Here is a 23,051-nt window from a genome sequence, read left to right on the forward strand (position 1 = left end):
GGAAGGATTATGAGTGTGTGAAGCTAGCATTAATTGCTAGATTTGTGAAGACCCCTTCCCAGTACCTTAAGAGGTTAAGGACCCTCAAAAAGCATGATGATACCCCTTAGGCTACCTGGGTATGTGAATGTTTGAAAAACTTAGATGGTTGGGTTAAGGGTTACAGAGTTAACACTTATGAAGGTATGATAAATCTTGTTATGTTGCAGTCAATATATGATGCCTGCTCTCCTGAGCTCAGGCAGCACATGGCTGATTCTCAGGAGATAGACCCAAATAAGTTAGCTAAGGCTGCTGACTTGTGGGTTGCCAACAGGGCTACTCAAAAGAATTCTGGGGAAACTCAGAAGAAGGATGAGGGAAAGCAGCCAAAGAAAGATAACAAGGAGAATTCTAATACCTCCAATCCAAAAGAGGGCCCCAAACAGAATAAGGGTAAGCCACCAGGGAAACCGAAACAGGCTAGTGTACCTTCTGGACCCAAACCAGAAGGCGGTCAGAACAAGCCCCCATTCATCAAAACATTTGGGAAATGTTATGTTTGTGGGTCAACTGACCATGTGAAAGGGGATCCCAGATGCAAGGGTAAACCTTCAGGGGTCCACACTGTCTCCTCAGCCTTCTCCCTCCCCAGAAGAAGAAGTACCTATGGCAAGTGGAAACTTTCACCTACTGGCTGATGAACCCACGAGAGTCTCAGCTAGTGTTTCTTTAGTGTCCCTGGGTTTGTGGGAACAACATAATTCAGATGTCTATAATTCCATCCCAGATAATACTAAAGAGTATTATAAAGATAGTGTTCTTGTGAATGGCCAGGAGACCCCTGGCATCAGAGACACTGGAGCCAGCATAACTGTGGTTGATGAATCATTTTTCAAGGTAGGGGCTGTTGCTAAGGCACCCAAACACCTAACCAAGTTAGCTGGAGGCCCTGTGCAAATGCTGCCCCAGTTACCAGCTATCTTCCAGTGCAATGATATGACTATCAAGATAGCTGTTAGTGTTCAGAGTGAAGTGCCCGGGAGAGTCATGCTGGGACATGACCTGAAAACACTTGGAGTTGTGTCTAGTACCCCCAGGCCTCCCAGTAAAAGGAGAAAATGAGCTCACTAGGCCGGCAAGGGAGAGGACCTTGAGAGGCACTCCAGTGGACTTGATAGAGGAAGCTATCACCCCCAGTCCACAGGACTTGCTCACTGCTATTTCAAGAAAGAAAGAGGAAAAGGGGAAACTAAAGACCTCACAGAAGAAAGCAGATAGCACCCGTGTGCAACTAACCAAACATCTCCAAGATTGTCCAAAGTCATACCTGTGACTCCTCCACCTGCTGAGGCTGAGTGTGAGGTACAACCCTGTGTGTTTGATCCAGTCTCTGAAGAATCAGATCTGGAAGAAGACATTACTCTAGTTGGAGATCTGGATCCTGTTGACCATCCTGAGCTGCAGTCTTTACTGGCAGAAGGTGGACCCAGCAGGGCAGACTTCAGCAGAGAACAAAGAGAGTGCCCTACTATTGCAGGTCTTCGACAACAGGCAGCTTCCCAGCTTGATGGGCAAGAATCTGGTAAGCATAGGTTGCACTGGGAAGATGGTCTCTTCTACAGTGAACCGACTGAGTCTATCCCTGGGGACTGCAAAAGACTTGTAGTGCCCCTAGAAAACAGACTCCACTTCTTACAGTTGGCCCATCAGATACCTTTGAATGGTCATTTGATTTTCAAAAAGACCAAGGAAGGACTCTCTTTATACTTCTACTGGCCTAAGAGTGGTGCAGAAGGTGACAAATTCTGTAGGCGCTGTCACACTTGCCAAACCTCTGGAAAGAATGGAGCCAAGAATATGGCACCATTGGTGCCTCTCCCAGTGGTGGGAGTTCCTTTTGAGAGGGTGGGCATCAACATTGTTGGTCCCCTTGATCCTCCCACATCTTCAGGAAACAGGTTTATCCTGGTTTAGTAAACCATGCTATGTTTATCCTGGTTTACTAGACCATGCTACTAGATATCTTGAGATGATACCTATGTGAACTGTTATAGCTCAGGCTATTTCTAAGGCTCTACTTGGTATTTTTACCAGAGTAGGTTTTCCTAAGGAAGAGATATCCGACAGGGGATCCAATTTTATGTCATACTACATGCAAGCCATGTGGAAAAACTGTGGTGTCACTTACAAGTACTCTACAGCCTACCATCCACAAACCAATGGACTGGTAGAGAGGTTTAATCGTACTATGAAGAGCATGATAAGTGCTTTAGAAGAACCCCTTAAAAGAAAGTGAGACCGTCTACTTCCGTGCTTTCTCTTTGCTTATAGAGTAGTCTTGAACCTCTTTATGACCATCCAGTCAGAGGTCCCTTGGCCCTGATTAAGGAGTGGTTGGGGAGTGTTCCTTCCCCCAAGCCAGTCAGAGTGACTGACTATGTGATAGGTCTCTGGATGAGAATGACCCACATGATGGCAGAAGCTAGTGATAACTTGAAAGCAGGTCAGGCTCTGATCAAACATTGGCATGACCAGAAGGCCAACATGGTTGAGTTCGCTCAAGACCAGCTTGTGCTAGTTATGGCACCAACAAGGAAGAAGGCCTTGCAGGACAAATTGATAGGACCCTTCAAGGTTGTCGGCAAACTTGGAGAGATTAACTATCTGGTGGACTTAGGCAGGCCTAAGGAGGCTTCCAGAGTCTTTCACACCAACCGTTTGTAGCCATGTGTCTGAAGACCAGAAGTGGGAGCTTTGCTTCTAGCTTCAGCTCAAGAGGAGGAGGAGAGCGAACCTCTACCTGACCTACTCAGAGGCCAACCTTTAGATGAGAAAATAGAAGGAGTTAATCTCTCTTCTAATCTGACATCTGAATAACAGGAGTGCAAGTTTCTGTTAAATCAGTTTACCTCCCGGTTTTCACTTTCACCAGGCTTGACCCCTTGGGGCCAGCATGAAATTCTCACTGGTGACTGTTTACCTGTGAAACGCAGAGGTTACAGAATGCCAGACATGTAAGAACCCACATAAAGGAGGAGTTCAACAAGATGATTGATCTCGGGGTTATAGAGCCCTCTACAAGTCCATGGTCTAGTCCAGTTGTTCGAGTACAAAACGCAGGATCCAAGAAGTTGAGATTCTGTGTGGACCATAGAGCTCTAAATGCAGTCAGAAGGATCGATGCCCATCGTTTACCAAGGACAGATGAACTGGTGGATAAACTTGGTGCAGCCAAGTTCCTCAGTACATTTGACCTGACGTCAGGCTATTGGCAAATAGCCCTGACAGACCATGCCAAGGAGAAAACTACATTTTCAACCCCAGCAGGCCTCTACAAGGTTATGCCTTTTGGATTAAAGAATGCACCTGCTACATTCCAGAGGATGGTCAATCAAGTTCTGAATTGGATAGAGGACTTCTGCATGGCATACTTAGATGACACTGTAGTGTTCAGCTCTACTTGGAAAGAACATGTTGACTACTTAGGATTTGTATTGCAGGCTCATGGGCAGGCCCATCTGACCATAAAGGCAAGCACATGTCAAATTGGTCAGAGAAAAGTGGTTACCTTGGCCTTGAGGTAGGAGGAGGTGAGATAAGGCCATTGCCTAGCAAAGTACAAGCTGTACAAAACTGGGCCACCCCTACAACTCAAACCAAGGCGCGAACCTTCCTAGGTCTCACTGGGTAGTACAGGAATTTCATAGAGAACTATGGGACCATAACTCCTCCCTTGAATGCAGTCTCCTCTCCAAAATTCCCTAAAAGGTTAGATGGAATGAAGAGTGCACTCAAGCCTTTGAAAGCCTCCAGAAAGCCATTTGTCAAACTCGAGTCCTAAGAGCTCCTGATTATCACCAACCCTTCATTGTGCAGACGAATGCCTCCAATACAGGTATAGGTGCAGTCTTTAGTCAACTGGATGAGAAAAGTAGGGAGCACCCCATTTGCTTCATCAGCAGGAAGCCGAAGGAACCAGAAACAAGGTGGGCAACCATAGAGCGTGAATGCTTTGCTATTGTGTGGTCTCTGAAGAAGTTTAGACCATACTTGTGATTCAGACAGACCACCAACCTTTAAGATGGTTAATGCCAAAACTACTAAGATGGTCAATCTGCCTGCAAGGGTTTGATTTCACCATTGAGCACAGGTCACGATGTCACCACTAAAATGATGATGGTCTCTCAAGGATGGTTAGAACCGACTAGAGTAAAATGATTCATCCAGGAGTGGATTAAATCCTCCTGCCCCTTAGTCTGGGGGGGGGGGGGGCGAGTGTTAGGGAGAATTGTCCAGAATGGGTAATTTCCCTTACCTACTGAGTCCCTCAGCAGCTTTGCTGGATTTCTAGTTTTTTCTTCCACTCTTACATATGTTTTTGCTGTGTGTTGTGCATTTTGTGCTCATGGACTATGGAGTCTCACCTACTCCATAGGCATCATCTTTTTACTGTGTGTCACACAGAACCTTTAGCGCAGTGACACAGGGTTGTCTTTTTAGGCTTCCCACTGTTAAACTCAATTTTCTGGGACTAACTACTGTCTCCCAGAACATGTAAAGTTGCCATTGACTTTACTAGTCTTTTTAAACATACAGACCCAGTACAAACTATCTTCCATAGGGTACTGGAAGGGTTAATAGTTATCCTTTTTGTCTATTTCTAATGGAACATTATTTATTTCCTCTTTCTCTAAGATTTGGCTGGTGGTAGTGGTATCTACCATTTTTATTTTCCCGCGAGCTATGAAAATAGCCTCTGTACTGTTAGAGGCTATGGTGGTAGCCTCGAACTTTAATCCGCTGGACCCCTGTTAATTTTATTTGGTTATGGTTGGGTTTATTCGCCATTTCTTGTTGTAAAGGTCTTTCTCGTGTTTTACTCTGTGCGCCAAACCAGGTTTGGTTCCTTTGTTCACCATCCTTTGGCAGGCTTCTGCACAGAAGCCCTCCTTGGGCACCTGAGTGTCTGGTTGGACAGGATGTGAGGGAGGGGTTTGAGGCCCCCCCACAGGGTTTTATTGGAGACCCAAGGCACACTCTAGTTTGATTGGCTAGGTGGCTGTGTCGCCAGGACAACTACTGTGCAGTGTGGTTGACATCCAGGCTGTGTGAATGTGGAAAAACTGCATAAAAAGCAGGTCTCTGGGACTTGGAAGGCAGAGTTGCCACTGGATCAAGAGAACCGAGGAGAAGCTGAAGGAAGACGACTGCTGCAACTACTGGACACCTCGGTGAAGCCCTGCTGCAGGTCCGAATCACGCGAACTTCGACAACAGAGAAGATCTGCAAGGAATCTTCGTCCCATGAGCTTGGTGGGACCAACCAGCTCGCCAAATGCCAGACACTGGTTCTCTCCCTGGTAGAATTTGATGTGCATCGCTGCAGTGAAGCGGGTAGCCAGGTGGAGAGTAACCTTTTTGGGTTTTAAGGAGCGCACCTTTTATTCAACGCTTTGCTCCGCTGCTGGCTTCTTCCCTAGACAGTGCAGGACCCTCCAGTCTTCCTCCTTCTTGTCAGAGCAACAGTCGCTTCAGGAACCGTGAGCCTGCAGGAACTGCCAGGAACCACCGCCTGAGCACAGTGAAAGTGTTTGAAGAAGACCAGTACACAAATACTAATCACTTGCACCTCATGCAAGACCATGCTGGAGGCAGCATTTCATAGAGGATGATTTCAGGCTGGAAGCCTGGCTACCAAGGCAACTGCCATGGAAGACATAAGCAGACATGACAAAGCAATGTGAAACTGCAATCAAGGATAAATGCACGCAAAAGGTAGGATGCAAGGGAAAAGTGTAAGGGCAATGCAGACTTCATTGTGACAGCATACCATTGTTTCAATTGTGCATTCAATTGAATGCATCAGCACCATGAACCCAGCTGCAGTAAACTTGAAGCTGCAAACACCATGGTGCAGCATGCATGGGACATGCATGTGAAAACACCAACACTGCACAACATAGTGTGCCTGTTCAAAACATAGAATCCCATAAATGTGCATCAATGGTTCCGGGTTTGTGGATCGAAACTGGGGCTGCACACCATCAATGGGGAACCCTGACCAAAAGAGGCTAAATGTGCCATCAAACCATTAACCCACAGACCTTGCATGGGATGCAAAGTGCAATGAAACACACACCAACACAACTATCAACACCTGCCACAGGTCACAATCAGCTGGCCCTGCCACCCACTCTCACCACCCAAGAAAGGCCCACATGGCTGGAACTCTCACAATTTGGAATCTGCATCATGTGGCCCCATTAATCCATAGAAATCACACCATGTTCAGAGATATGACCAGAACCACACCATGTGATACATACACCCATGAAATAATGCCGTTGCCCCACAAGACAAATCAATCTAAAATGATCACACACAGTGCAAGACTTCCGGCCAAACACCACACACATGTCTGCAAATGCCCTTCACTTCCCTGCACAGGGTACCTATCTGCCTTGCATATGATGCAACCCACCGGGAGACACATCCCCTAAATGTAAAGACATGCATATTAACAACTGAAAGAAACTGCACATCCAATACAACATATGAATGGAATATGCATAGACGACCCACTGCAGAAGGACCACAGGGTGCAAGAGGGTGACAGGACATATATTATGATATGCCCATGAGTGCAGCATAGCAGAACATAGAGAGAGAGTGACAGTGAGAGGGAAGGCAACTTAAAAACACATTAAGGAGTACACTGGCTGGATTGGAGATGACCAAGGACATGCACTACACCACAGTAGGTGCAGCCACTGCTGAGCTGACCGAGGGAGGAAGACCATCACATGAATACCACTTTTAAAACCTTCCTGACATGGTAGCATGCAAAGCACATATAAGGAAACTGCCACATGCAGCAAACATGGGGAACAATGACGCATGCTGAACATGCAAGACAGTGCTCATGCTTACCCGCTGACTGAGCTGGCAGGTTGTGAATCCTGCATCCCCTTCACCGGGAACTGTGCCTCCAAAAGAATGAGACGAGGGCCAGTGCATGGTAGAGGGCATGGGGAGCATGGACGTCAAAGGGTGCAGGGTACCTCCCCTGGCACAGCAGTCACCGCCTCATTACGGATTATGAAACAACATGGGACAAGACATTACAGCAAGCATAGTTAAGTACCATTAACACAGCACACATGTGTCATGATACACTGAACCCATATTTACCTGCACATGACATCCTAAGCACCACCATGCACACATGCAAGTTGACTTCACTCTGCATGCCTGCATGCCCACCAATGCATACGTCATGGCCTTGAGAGGCCAAATGCACAGCTCAAGTAAAAAATAAGAAACCTGGAAAGGGCAACTCAAAAATAACATGCCAACATCCGGGCCTGGGGTCTACAAAAGGGGCAAACATTCAAAAAAATGTCTATCATGGACGGGGTGGGAGTCCACCTAGGACGGGTAGGGTGCATGTCAACGTCCACATGGGTGGACGTCAAATGAAAACAAAAACAAAAAACCTCTGTGGGCTCATGGACCCCACTGCGACGGTGGACCAGGAGGCATATCTGTGCTGACACCCCCATCCTGCGTTGAATCTTCAGGCGGAAGTGGTGCTGAAAGCTGACCATGCAGTTCCCTGGCCTGGTCCCCAGTGGCAGCCGCCATGCGTGACACTGATTAAGGCACCAGCAGACTGAAGGCTCATTGGTTGCACGGATTTCCTTTGAGATTGTCTGCCTCAATGCTAACACCTCCTGGTGGAACAGTCTTCTGGTGGCTGCATGTTCCTCATGGATTGCAGTCCTGTGGGCCAACATCTCACGCCTCAGGGCATCCCTGTGTGCATGACCCTCTGCAAGCAAGGATGCTTGCAGACACTGCAGATCTGCCTGTCGGCCCCTGATGTTGGCCTCCATGTGCAATCTGTGGGAGCGGCATGTGGACCACATGACCTGCAGCTGTTTTGCCACCTGTGTTGCTGGGGGGTTCATGGAGGTGGCCACCCTATCCATGCCCTCAGCCAAACTCTCAAAGGCATCACACTGTCGGTGTGCGGAATGCAGCATCTGCTGGTGCTCCCACTCTGTCTGCCCAGTCTGCACACAACCCCCACGTGTACGGGGCCCACGCCTGCCTGATGCAAGGGAGCATGGCCCTTGCTGTGATGCCCCTGTCCTTGGCTGCAGGTCTGCAACCCTCCCTTGGACATCTGTTCTAGGACCAGAAAACAGTACATGGGAGGGTGGCCTTGCAGCCATAACCACCGCAGACAGGAGGGTCACCACTGACTGGCCTTGTGAAGGCACCTGACCCCTGATGAGTCCAAAGAGTCAGAAGATTCTGCAGCATGGCTGAGGATAGTCTGGAGCTCCAATGGGTTCTCACAGCTTGCCAAGCCACTTCCTCCACTGGTGGTGTGAAGCACCACAGACTCTTCTATATCCTCCTCCTCTGTTGCATCCTCACCTGCACATGGACAGAAGAAGACATGTGGCGTCATGTGCAACGTGTCTACAGTAAACATGTGTATCACATAGCTGTCATGAAACAAAATGCAGGGCATGTAGTGAGAAGAAATACAGCATACACACACTATAGCCAACAAGCAATGTGAGCATGGCATAAGCAGACTGGCCAACAAATTCCCTCCCCAGGTCCATGCTCCAGTGGACACATTGCCAACCAACAGGGTTGTTAAGAAGCACGCTATGGGCCATGTTAAAGCAGACTGTTGACTAATACCAATGCAATGGGCATGGCCATGTGTCTCTGTGATGTGCATTTACATTACATGGCAACAGGCAGCCACACAAATGCACATACAAGGCCGCATCCATCACATGCCACACCAGTGTTGTTTTGGTACACGGACTGTAGACAAAGAGAGCATGCCGTAAGTTAGGGAAACAGCAAATAGTCCCAAGTGATGCGTGGCTGTAAGATGACCAGCTAGGCAAGGTCAGTGAATTGGAGAGAGTAAGTTAATGGAGTTGTAGATAGTACCAAGGTACAGTGACCCACAAGAGGGAGAGGGTCATAGCCACATGGAGTGTGGGCGGTGTGTGTGAGGGTGACAGGGGGCAGGCGTCACAACGATTTGCCTCTGGAATCATTGCTATTGGTGCAGCTGGGATATGTACAGTGTGAACATATGTACACTCACTCAGGGCATGCCATAAGGCGTGTTGTGTGTCAGCTTGCATGATCTATTCGGCATGGCAAAACATACGTACATGTGTGAAAAGAGATTCAATACCCTGTATCTAGGATGAGGGACACATGTACATGTCTAACAGAGCAGGGTCACCCACCTGAATGATGCAGCAAATAACTCTGCACGTAGTGGTATCATGTTGCAGATGTTGGGGGGATGCTTGTGGGGGACGAGTAGTGTCACACAACATGATCCACTGATGTACACCAAATGGTGTGTATCTGCTATTGTGTCCACTGGACAGGAGTCAGTCCACCACATGACATGGTTCACCCAGGGCAGTCATTCCAATGCAGCCAGATGTGCACCACAATTATACATCTTGGTGATGCATTACTTCATATACTCATGATGCACAATGTTGGTCGTTCACCTGGCGTGTCCTCATAATTTTCCAGGCCTCCCATGCCTTACACTTGCTCCAGTAGTATGAATTGGCTCATAGCATGCTGGGTCAGCTCCTCCTCTTGGGATCCCCCTCCAGTTATCAGAGCAGAGGCCAGATTGGCACCCAGCTTGGTCTTGGTGCGATGGGTGAGATCATTCCAGCGTTTGACTACCTGCACAGCAGTGTGCTTCCCAAACCCTGAGGCGTTGCTTTCGGCCTCAACATGCTGCCAGAGCACCATACACTGAGCAGTTGTATGAGTGCTCCCCAGATGATGGCACATGTCACAGTGGTGACTGGCCACGTAGTCCATGAGGATCTGGAGTTCTTAATCATGGAGGTTCTTCTTCCTCAATGTGTCAGTGTCCTGTGCTGTGTCATTGGGTTGTTCCTTCTTGCAACAGGTGCCACGAGGTGTTGGTGCCACCCCTGAGTGGCTGGGACCACTTTGGGATCCAGATTCCGGGCCACAAGTGGCCTGGAGCATAGCATGAACCCTTGGGGCTGGGGCAGCTGCTTTTACAGCATGCCCCTGACCCCTTGGGGCTGTGGCAGCTGCTTTAACAGCATGCCCTGACCCTTTGAGGCTGGGGCAGATGCTTCCACAGTACGTCCCTTACCCCTTGGGGCTGGGGCAGCTGCTTCCACAGCACACCCCTGACCCCTTGGGGCTGGGACAGCTGCTTCCACAGCACACCCCTGACCCTGGCACCGTCTGCTCCCTTTCACTATCGGGGCGTTTCTACTCATTTTCCAGGTGTAACGGAATTATGGAAGGCACACCAAGCTATTGTCCGGGGCAATATGAGGGAGGGACAGTCTACGTGATGAGAGATGTAGTTCTGTGATCCAGCAAGGATCAAATGTACCCCAGGTGTGGATAGTATGGTACACGTAATGCACAGGGAACCCAATACAAAAAAAAGATGCCTAGGCAAATCCAGGATTGCTTCCGGAATAAGAAAAAAGTTGTAAGCGATATCCAGTGGCACGCAGCAACAGAAAAAAAAGGGTAAGCGAACCCCTGGAAAGCTAGCGGAAAAGTACAAATAGTGGTACGCAACACACAAGGGCACCCAGAGTTGAAACAAATGCATACGCGACTCACCGTTAACCTAGCAAAAATCAAAAGTAAATGCGCATATGCTCAGAGGCAAAGCCCCACCCAAAATAAGTACGGTCCCTTAAGTGAACGGAATGCGTGGCACCCCAAAATATACATGTCCTCCACTCGTCCATCTCCTCCACTTAGCACACACATTCAGAGTTGCTTTTACACATATTTATGTATTCCCAAATGTGGTGCGCTCAAGGCCTGCGCGGAGAGCGTGTCACGTAAATGACATGCTGAGGGCCTTTGCTCTGTTTTCACGTCTCCATGCTTTTCTCAGTTTTTACGCACAAAGTCCCTTCATCTGTTTCCGGCTGCCTTTATTGCGAGACACAGAAGACCCAGGATCCTGCCTCTGTGCCATTTTACTTTCCTCCTCCTGCCCTGTGATGCCTTCAACTTTGCAGTCTGTTGCTGCCTGTACAATGTGTGTGTCTGCTGCCCACCTGCATTGAGTTTGGAGTGCCTTCTGTCCAGCCATTGCCTATGCTCCTGTCTCTGGCCCTGTGACCACCTCAGCTGATTTGTTGTACTCCCACAGTGCCATTCCACCACCACCGCTCCACAGCCCAGATCCAGGACCACCTTGCCCACCCACACCTGCCTGGGGCATTGCCATGTCAGCACCATCATCCTCGGACCAGAGTGGCAACCCAATGGCAGAGTGGCAGAGGGTTGTCAACTTCAGCACAAGGGATGTTGACATACTGGTGGAGAAGGTCCTGGAGCATTATGATGCACTCTTCAGCCCTGTGATGCAACATGGCAAGGAAGGACGTCAGCAGATCTGGGACAGGATCATGGATGCCATCAATGCAGAGGGGGTGGCCGGTCATTCCTTCAAGACCGTACACAAACGCTGGGAGGATCTGAAATCCAGGACCCACGGCAAGGCCCTGCGCTACATCCAGACCGGTTCTACCACAGAGAGGCACCATTCTCACAGGTGCAGGCTGTCGGGTAACAACATGCATGTCCTGGAGAGGTTCTACCCGGCGCTGCATTTCCAGGTCTGTGAATTACGCCAACATCTGAAGTCGACTAGTGTTTAGCCATGTGATGCACTGCTCTACATTGCATGTTTGTTGTGCATGTACCAGCATGCTAGCAGTGACCCCCTTAGGCTTGCTGCAAGTATGTTTCTGAGATGGATGTCTGCATGCATGCATGCCCCAGACATTGCTCTCCATGTGTGCATTCAGACATCTTTGGATTTTTAATGTGCTCCTACTTGCATTGTGTGTTGTAGTGCTGTCTTGCAGACCGTGCACATGCAATGTTATTTGTATCTGAGGCGTTCCAGGATGGCAAGTGTGCCAGTTGAGGCAGTGTTGCCCATGTCATGTGTATGCATGATGCTCATGTGAATGTGCCCAAAATGGGGATGCATGACTGGGCATCACTCATGCCTGGATGTAACACGTGCATTTGGATGTCTGACTTAGTCACTTTGAGGCATTGCAGTTCCCGGGACTATGATGTGATTGGCCATGGCGCTGCTTGGACACTCTGAGTTGATGTGTGTGCATGACATGTGGGTGCATGGTGCTATGGTGTGCTCACATGTGCATTTGGTGATTGTACACTGATGTTGCTGTTCTTTTCCATAGTTGCATCTGAATAAGAGGACAGTAGTAATGCTGTGGAGCATGGGTGCAGGGATTCCTTCACCAGACAGAGGCGCTGGGGTTGAGTCCAAGAAGGTGAAACTGAAAGTGGAGGGGACCCCTTAGCAACAGAGAGGCCAGGTGATGCCACACAGGGGCCATCCATGCCGGAATACACCCTGGAGTCATCTAGGTTGACGGAGGGGGAGGTGGCCATTGCAGCCCAGCCCATGGGGTCAGGCGGGGTGTTGAGGTGGATGTGCTTGCTGCAGTCCTGTCCGAGGGACATGAGGCTGTGCAGGCCACCGTGGAGGTGTCTGTGTAAAATCCAGTCCCTGGGGCATTGAATGCAGCAGTGCATTCCTGCCAGGATACCTCCACACAGACCCCAACCCCCTGCCGGCTGGTGCATCCACCCAGACCGACACCCACTTGCCATTTGGTGTGTCCATCCGGGATTATGTGCTGTCCCTGCTGGCTGGGTTGACGAGGCAGACAGGTGCCATTTCTGATGATGGGCAGGCTACTCATTGTCTGCTTGCCCATCATCACAGTGAGCTATACCACCTCGTGGCCTGTCTTGCAGCAGGCGTCTTCCCTGGTGGACTCCATGGGCTGCTCACTGCTGTGACCACCTCCTCTTCTTCCTCCTCTGTGCACCAGTCATCCTCCAGGGTTGCTTCCACCAGTGCCCCGTCTGGTAGAGCACACATCCCTGCACAAGGTTTGAGTCCAAGGCACAGCAGCTAAGGTGGGCATTGTGCCTACCCAGGCACCAATGGGTTCACAAGCAATGGAGGGACAGCAGGCACCTAGGAGCAGTGCAGGTGCTGTATTGCCCTGAGGATCGTCATTCGCTCGGAGGGTATACCAATGTGGGAGGCACTCTGCACTGTATCAGCAGGTGGCAATTATGAGGAGGCATTATTTTGCACAGCATTCCAGCCAAAGGAGGCAGGCGGAAAGTGTGAGGAGGAGGGATACATGAGAATGAGCCACTCAATGTCTTATGTGTTCAGACAATATGAAGGGAAGATTGTGGCAGAGAGGCAGCGGGAACGGGAAGCGATAGTCAAGGTGGCTAGGGCTGAGATTGCACTGCGTCGGGCAAGGAGGCGGGCTGCCATCCTGGGGACACTTGCAGGGCGGCACGAGAGCTCGAAGCACAGATGCTGGACAGCCTGCAAGCCCTCCAGGCAACAACGGAAGCCTGCATGATGGAGGAGGATGTATAGTTGGACTCAGCCCTAGGCGAAAACCTGAGCGATATTGGTGAGGAGGACTAGCCTGTTGCCTTTGTACATAGTTATTTAGGTGCAGGTTTCCTTATTTCATGTATTATTTGCCCCGGACTTTGCAGACTTTCCTTCCCAGTTTTTTATGTATATAGTTATTTAGGCATAGGGCTTATGTTTGTTTTCATATTTTCCCCTGCACTGCTTGCACCTTGATGCCCCGTTTCAATTGTACATGTTTTTATTGAATACATCTTTCATTTTTTTTACATTCCATGCTTAATGCAGTTCATATGTGTGACAGCAACTTTGATAATTCACTTTTCAGCCGGTGCATCTCTCCATTGCAAGTAATTTGTCTTGTGGTGTGCCTGCTTGTGTGTTGTTGTTGTGAAGGTTGTGGCTGGAAGGATGCACATGTACTGACATGTGGGGGTAGGCATATCAGGTGACTGGGTCTGCACTGTATTTTTTCATTTGCATTTTACCTGTGCAGCATCACTGTGTGTTTGGCATCTGTGTGGTTGGGGTGGAGAGAGGTGGGCCCTGGTCACGTTACTTGCACATTTGTTTGTCATTGCTATGTTAGACCCATGTAATGCAGACACACCAACCAGCATGTGCAGTCACACACTGCCTTCTCTCATGTCTCAGTGACTCATGCACTCTCTGACTGCCCTCCCATCACCCATGCATGGCACTGTCATGTTATTGTTCCCTGACAGGTATTTTGCCACCCCTTCCACCTAGGTTACTGATGCTCAGAATGTGACGCCCCTGGCCATTGTTTGTGGATCTGTAGAATTTGTATGTATGTTTATGGGGCACAGGGGGTCATTGCGAGTTGGGCGGTAAGGGTTAACGGTCACCGGTAATGATGCCGGTAAACCCTTACCGCCCTATTCCGAGGTCCCTTAGTGGGTCCCAGCAGGAACGGCTGGTCTGACCAGCCGTTCTCTGCGGGTCCCGTTAAGGGATCTTGGAGCTAATAACGGGTCCGCAATTTGTGGTCCCGTTATTAGCATCTTCCCCATTCCCATTTGAGCCCTATGGGGGCTCAAATGGGAATGGGCAATGGTTAACTGAATGGGGATTTACTGGGTCTGTATAGGTCAGAATGTCCCGGTAACTCCCCATTCAGCCAGACCGGATCCCGACCCGGACCTGGGTTTGGAGGCAGCCATGGCACTAATAGCACCATGGCTACCTCCAAACTCGTAATGACCCCCCACATTCAGTTGGTGTGCTTTGATGCCTTGGCAATGTGCCATGGCCAACATGCACACGCCACTTGGCATTGCATTCCCTTGTCATGTATGTACTGGGTGGGCTGATTGAGGTCTGGAAGGTGGGTCAACAAATAATCCAGTCCTGGACGGATCTACGGTGCTTCCTGTTGATCATGTTTGCGGTGGACATGTTGGTGCTCCACTTTATGGTGCTGGCAGACCACAGAGGTTCAGGTGAGCTGCAGACATGTATTGCACTAGTATTGTGGAAGACTGTCAGGGGGCTGCTGGGGGGAGTCACAGGTGAGGGGGGCTGGTGGGTGGTGGCCAGTCTGCAGGGGGCTGGTGGGTGGTGTCCAGACTGGAGGGGGCTGCCTGGGACGGGTTTCACTGGTGAGGGGGGCAGGTGGGTGGTGTCCAGTCTGCAGGAGCCTGATGGGTGGTGTCCAGACTGGAGGGGGTTGCCTGGTGGGGTCACAGGTGAGGGGGCTGGTGGGTGGTGTCCACTTTGCAGGAGGCAGCGTGGGAGGGGCGGTATCACAGGTGAGGGGGGCTGGTGGGTGGTGTCCAGTTTGCAGGGGGCTGTCTCAGGGTGACACAAAGGTGGGGGGCTGGTGGGGGGTGTCCTGTCTACAGGGTGCCGGTGGGTGGTGTCCAGACTGGAGGGGGCTGCCTGGGGGGTGTCACAGATGAGGGGGCTGGTGGGAGGTGTCCAGACAGCAGGGGGCTGCTTGGAGGGTGACACAGTTGAGGGGGCCTAGTGGGGGGTGACCAATCTGCAGTGGGCTGCCTGGGGGGTGTCACAGGTGAGGGGGCTAGTGGGTGGTATCCAATCTGTAGGGGGCTGGTGGGTGGTGTCCAGACTGGAGGGGGCTGCCTGGTGGAGTCACAGGTGAGGATGGCTTGTGGGTGGTGTCCATACTGGAGGGGGATGGTGGGGGGGTCACAACTTAGTGGGGCTGGTGGGTGGTGTCCAGACTGGAAGGGGGACCTGTGGGGGTGTCACAGGTGTGGGGGCTGGTGTGTGGTGTCCAGACTGGAGGGGGCTGCCTGGGAGGTTGTCACAGGTGAGATGGGCTGGTGGGTGGTGTCCAGACTGAAGGGGGTTGCCTGGGGGGTGTCACAGGTGAGTGAGGCTGGTAAGTGGTGTCCAGACTGGAGGGGGATGCCTAGGATGGTGTTACAGGTGAAGGGGGCTAGTGGGGGCCATCCAGGCTGGAGGGGGCTGCCTGGGGGGTGTCACAGGTGAAGGGGGCTGGTGGGTGGTGTACACTGGGGGGGGGCATGCCGCCAGAATGTAGGGGTGTAGGGGGGGGTGAACTCACATTTTCATAAGGGGTGTAGCCTCCACTTACGAGTGAGGAGCACATTTTCACAGGGGTGCATCCTGGGCTTGCGAGGTGAGGCACACGATTTTGCTGGGGTCCAATTTGGCCTTGCGAGGGCGGGCCAGCGTTTTTGCAGGGGTGAAGCCTGGGCTTGTGAGATGAGGCATTTGATTTTGCTGGGGTGCAGCCTGGGCTTGCGAGGTGAGGTACATGATTTTGCTGGGGTCCAGCCTGGCTTTGCGAGGGCGGGCCAACAAACTGCTATTTGTACTAAACAAGGGTTGGAAATGCGAAGGGGTGACTTTCTGATATCAGGTGGATTTGACATGTTTGAAATGGCAATCCTTATTTGTAAACTTCACTAATAGGTACAAGTTACATTTCAGAGAGCTACAATGTCATCCTGTAGAGTTTTGGCACTATTTACTTCTACGTTATATTATGTTTCTAAGCATTCGGAGAATATTGAAGTTCTTTCAGTCACACTTAGCAGGTGTCATTCCTCATTGTTATAGGTCAATATAAGTGAGTGTCTACTTTTTGCATTTCCAAAATGCCATCTAATACATTTGTATGTGTTATTTATGTAAACAAGTGTAATGTTACCCAGCTTTTATGCGAATTCCAACCTTCTTCAAATTATACTATTTGCTCATTAGTAAGTTGCTGAAATGTAACGGGGGTGGGGAAGGGGTAAATGCCACGCTTCTTAATTACATGTGGTTAGTGCACAGGATGTTTCAGTATGGTTTTTCGTTTGTGCTTAACTCTGACATATCATGAAATCACACACAAATATTCAATACTCGCTGCTTCATATGCTGTTGTAGTGCCCTGCTTTTCTCTCTTTATCTCACGCACACACACACACACACAGATGCACACACAGAGACTTTCTCTCACCCGCTTCCTATCTCCCTCTCTGTCTCTGTCTCTCTCTCTCTCTCTCTCTCTCTTTCTCTCTCTCTTTCTCTGTCTCTCCCACTATCGCTGTCTCACTATATGGGTAATGATTTTCACAATGTTTTGCGCAGCGCAAATGCACTTTGCGTAAAAAAAGTGCACTTTGCTCTTCGCACAACTATATCCTCCTATTTATAGATCTGACTTTACGCTGGTCCCTGGCACATTGCGCAATGTTTGCACATAGTGTACGAGGTTTGATGGAATGGCCAGTGCAAAGTAGAAGAAGAGGGCAGAATATGCAAACATCCTCATTTTTTAAAATTTGTTTTATTTGTGTTTAATTCCAAAAGATTTTTTACGAAAGAGAGCAAAGGAAACTTGAAAGTTCATTGTTGCGAAACAAAAAAGAAAATTCTTATGCTCTAACGTTAGTTCAAAGGTACAGTTGCTAAATCAGGGTTTGTGATGGAAGCATCACTTTAGTAATGTGTTGCATAATGTTCACATAGCCATGCCGGTCTATCTCCTCCAATCAGTTTTTGCCAGCAATTCTCCTCATCCAAAAGAGTGAAGTTCAAAATGGTACCATTCAAATATAGAGAGCAAGTCTCTCGTGTCGCTGGGCAGGTCAAGAGCAGATGGAGGATGGTTTCCTTCTTCGTGGTGGATTTGCAGAGACGACAACAGTTTGTCAGAGCTAAGCCTCTGATGGCCAATATTTCGTTTCCAAAATTTTCATGAAGAAGTTACGTGCTGTTCTGTTCGGAAATAGGTTGATATAAGTTTGAAGGGTATACAATTTCTTAAAGATTGGAGGAAGATGAGTTGTGAGTTTGTTTTTATTGGCCATTTCTAAAGTCTTTATCCAGTCCAATTCTCTGATCTTTTTTATAACTGTTACTCGGTTGTTCACAAGCTCATCATCACAGCTTTCCACTGAGTGTAAAAGGGCCACATTTCCTGCTTTCCATTTAGACAGCATTTTACAGGATCCAAGCAGCAATTCTTGGTTTATCAATCGATAGACATATGGAGTATCTTTCAATATACATTTCCTGTATAACATTATGCTGTTAGAATCCACTGTTGTTTTCAATGATGAGAGGCTAAGTTCACGTCTAATTAACGCGACTGAAGTTGACTTCGGTAGAACTAAGACTGATCTCCAGAAGATTGCTTCTAATTTAGACCATAGCTCAGGAGGAAGGTTGGGCATGGCATCTGAGCCATAGGTTAGAGATGGTATAACCTTCTTTTTGTAAAAGTCTCTGACCGGGATTGTCGAAAAGCGACCATATTTGATATCAATAGCTTGCCCCTGGGCCACGCGATTTTTTCGTTTTCTCGTAGAGGACCTCCTGCATGGCTTTTTCTTTCATCATACTATCCAGGGTAATGCCTAAGTACTTAAAGTTGCTGACTCTTTCCACTATAGCTGTACCCAGACGAAGAGAGATCTTGTCATACTTCTTAGTTGGTTTTTCAATTACCATCATTTTCGTTTTCTCTTCATTAATGTCCAAGTTATTTTCCACCATGTATTGTTGTAAGTTGTTTAGTTGCCGTTGTAGACCCATTGGGGTGTGATCTAAGAGGATCAAGTTGTCTGCATACAGCAGACGACTGATCTGTTCACCTCCAAGTTTTGGTGGAAAAGATCGTATTGACTTTTCTGACTCCTGAAAATCGCCCATATAGGTCCAAAACAATGCCGGTGCCAGGGGGCAGCCCCGTTTCACACCTCTGGCAGTGTTGATCTTGGCTGAAAGAGTCCCTTGCTGGTTCAAACAAACATGCATAGTCGTATTGGAATACAAAGTTTTTATTGGCTCCAGTATTTCATTTTAGCACTTCCAAAAGGAGAGTTTCTGCCACAATCTTGAACGGTCGACTCGGTCAAACGCCCGGGTAAGGTCGACGAAGGTGACAAATATTCTGGGGCTGCCTTCAAAGATCTTACTTTTCAAGGTGAGTATATTTGCGTTTGTGCCCATGTTCATTTTGAACCCTGTTTGTAGGTGGTCTTGACAGGGGTCTTTATTAGCCCATGATGTAAAATGTTGAAGAAGGAGTGAACCAAAAACGTTTCCTATTGGGTCTAAGAGGGCAATTGGGTGGTAATTGGCTGGGTCGGCCCTGTTTCCCTTTTTATACATAAGAACTATATTTGCTGAGTCCCATGATGGCAGCGTCTAAAGATCATACTTAGAGGAGACGACCAGGCTTCGGGATGAGTTTTCAAATTGAGGTTTGTTATACCATCCGGTCCTGGAGAGCGTGATGATTTTAGTTTTCTTATTAGGTCAAAGATATCATCTTTGTTGTCCAGCCGTATACATTGGCAGTCACATCTACCCATGGCCTCCTGAGAAAGATTTGGAAGTTGGAAGAGAGTCTTGAAATAGGTCTCCCATGTCGATTCCCCTATTCCGTTCTGTTGAGACGGAAGGGCACCTGCTGATGTTGAATTTAGTAGGGGCCAAAAATCTCTAGCATGGTAACCATTTATGGCTTTGAGAATGTTCTCAGCGTCTCGTTGGTATAATATGGTCCGATGGGCTCTCAACCATGATTTGTAGGTTCTTTGTGCCTCCAAAATGGTACTTGGGGCAGTTTTAGGATCTAATTTTAATGCCTGTCATCTAATCCTCCTAAAGCGCCAGGCTATTATTGAAGTCTATGTAAAAAGGACGAGTATACTCGTCCTTGGCACTTAAAGGGCTAAATCCCTCTTTTTTTTCTGCCACCAGCTTGTCCTATACATGAAAATGGAAAAATCCAGATTGAGATCGCGCCCAGATTTGAAATAAAATAGGTTTAATGTGTAGAGGTGACCTTTGATTTATTCTTTCTATGAATCAAATATGTTACTTTGTTTTATGTGAATTTTTTTACATTGTAAGATATGTGATTTAACATAATTTCTTATGTTACTGTTGGCACTCATTTGTTGTATATTCAGTTTAATTAGCCCTGATTTGAGAAAGGTCTACAAAGGGACCGAAACACGTGTCATCTTAAAGGGCACCTCTACACATTAAACCTATTTTTTTCAAATCTGGGCGCAGTCTCAATCTGGGTTTTTCCATTTTTATGAGACGGGACCTTGGAAAGAAATACAAAAGGAAATATTTGTCTTCTTTGACAATATATCATATTGTAAAATTAAAGAGGAATTAACATGTCGCCATGTTAGACCAGACCGACCTAGCCAAGAATTGCTGATCTCTTGTCCTATACATGTTTCTGTTGTAGCTTAGGTGGCTTCTTCTTTCCTTTTGGGGCTTTATAGGTGTTTAGTAGCAGAATACAATCCACCATCATGCGGCTTTCACGTTTTTTTTAAGTCACTATAAGCCTCCGTTAGAGAAGTGAAGGCCCTTTTAGTCATTCTGAGTCTTGCTCCTTTAACTCAAGGTAGGATGTCATTGTTGCATGGCTTAGAGGACTTGAAGACCAAGTAGTTTGTAAGAGGTCGTGGTCACTTGCAGGCATCCTCACCACATCAAAAGATTTTATTAATGGCAGTAGGGATCGTGTCACAAAAATATGATCAATCGTTGATTGGGAGCCAGCTTGTTCCCAGGTCGGCGGTCTACTAGGAGCGCTAAAGACCAAATCAAGATAAGACAAATACCTTGATTTCATCAGCTTCATCCATTCAGTAGCTCTTTGGTCAATAGGCGGTTTCTTGGGTTTTCTTTTACTGTCATCAATTTTATCCTGGCAGTTGATGTTTAAGTCGCCGCATATTACAATGTGGTCAGTTTGATAGATTGCTTGAATCCAGTCGATTTCAGTCTCTATCATATTAATGAATTTTGCAGATTCAATAGCAACAGGGTTCCAATAAACACTGATAATGATAACCAGCTTTGTAAGGGTCTTATTTTCTTCCATGTCAATTGTGGTCCAGTTTAACTTCACCACCAGCATGAATTGGTTTTCCTTCAATTTTTGAATGCATGTAAGGCCACGTACATTTCGGATTGCAATTAGTAACCCTGCAGTGGGGTGTCCTGTGATACCTTTTTTGGCTGGAGCTGTGTTGATCTCATAGCCGTTCAGAGTAGGGCTTTGGGTTAGCCAAGTCTCCTGAAGACATATAATATCATAGTCACTCAGATTTATGGTGCTCGGGGCTGTTAGATGTAAAAATCCCTGGGTGTTCCATGAGCACATCTTGATTACATCTTGATCAGTTACCGGTCGAAGGTCGTTCGTAGAGATGTGTTCTTTAGACTCGAGTGGCTATCTTTGGCGTTGAGTCTTCAAGGCTTTCGGAAGCCAAGACCACATAGTCTGAAATGTAAGGCCTGATTGTGGTCTTGTCGTAGTGGAACAAATATCATTCTGGACGTTTCTTAAGATTTTCAAAGTTTTCTTTGTATGTAGATCCTCAGCTTGAGTAATTGAATTAGGAAGGATTTCTTGAGCTCCTTTTTTGTTTACTTTTGATGTATTATGATGAATGAGTATAGAAGACCGATCCGATGTTTTTGCTCTCTCTAGCATCAATTTTTAGTGGTGGTCGATGGAGTGGATCACATTTGTCGCTGAAATAGTTTCTGGTTTCTTAGATGATCTATGATGGGCTGTCGAGACCGCTTTGAATCGGTTATTCTGTTGGTGAGTTTCCAAGTTCTTTCTCCCTTCTAATTGTTTACTGTCTTTGATTTTTCTCGAAGATTCGGTTAAATCATAGCCCATGATTTGAACATCTTCTGCCACTGCTCTTAAGAGATTGTTTTCAGTAGATGATGCAATGTACAAGTGAGAGATGGCCTTTAAGTGCTGGTGGCTTTGGTCGACAATTTGAAGGTCCGATGACTTTACAGAGCGTAGTTTCGGGATGTGATAGAATAGTTCAATTACTGCTCTTCTATTTAGGACAATGTCATCATGATTACCAGGGATCTGTTCTAGCTTGAGTATCTATCTGGTTTGTAGCCTTCTTTGAGGTTTTTTTGATAGATGTCCATCCTTCATTTATAGGTAACCTGTGAAGATCCCTTTTCTTGTACTGGATAGGGGGGCCTTCTAGTTCGCGCAGCAGGTAGGTGAGCCGAGTTTCTCCTGTGGCGCCGGTAATCAGGGGTCTCCTCCGAATTATATCTGGATATGTCCCGCTTTCCTACATCGAGGTTTCGATGATTCTTTGTTGGTTTCGAAGAGGTGGTTAGGTTGTAGGTCAGGACTTTAGGTTTGTTGTTCCATTTCATAGTCAAAAGGTGTCTTCGATCCTCAAGAGTAAGGAATGATGATTCTGGAGTTTCAGGGTCCTCGTTATTACATAGTAGAGGTTGGAGGATCCATTTTTGGGTGCTGAATTTTCTCGGATCTCACAATGAGAGCTTGTAGTAGTGTTAGTTATGAGTTGCGTAATGGTCATCAGCTCTTCATTGTCTAAGAAATCTTCCATCGCTCTAGGAGATTGGCTGATTATCTCGATGTCTTATGTTTGGGTCTCTTGGGTTTCTTTAGGGGCTAATTTTGGGATTGTCTGAGCCGTTGGAATTTTTAGAAGCGTTATTGATGGCATCGTTTTACCTTTGGCTATCCCCAGCTGGTGGAAGATAGGTTCCAATGCCGGTTTATCACTAGGTATCGGTTTCACTCCTTTAGTTTCTTTAGAAGTCAAGAACTTTGCGGTGGTGAAATCACTGTTGTTGTTAGGTCTATAAAAGGAAGGATTTGAGTACCTTCTGACTTGAGGTTTTCCCTGATTTGAGTTGGGTGACTTAGGTCCGAAGTAGCTACTTGTGAATTTAAGGCCAAGGGAAGTTGTTGATCCGGAGATGGATATGAGGACTTTGGTTTTGATTCTAACGCCATGATGTAACCTTCAAGAAAAATCAGTTTGGTTAACATCATTGCTTGAATTGATGTATGGTCTTTAAGTGCATCCCCGATAGTCTCATACAGTTTAGTAAAAGGCGTTAGGGCAATAGTTATTGCCAACATCAGTACACACATGTCTGGTTTTTTGGATGGCGTTTCTTTGGCTGCAGCTGAGCTTTGAGAGGGTAATTTAGCCTTTACTGGGGATGATACCCGAGGAGTTGATGGTGTA

The sequence above is a fragment of the Ambystoma mexicanum genome, chromosome 10 (genome assembly GCF_040938575.1).
Source record: "Ambystoma mexicanum isolate Mex_15411 chromosome 10, UKY_AmexF1_1, whole genome shotgun sequence".
NCBI lineage: Eukaryota > Metazoa > Chordata > Amphibia > Caudata > Ambystomatidae > Ambystoma > Ambystoma mexicanum.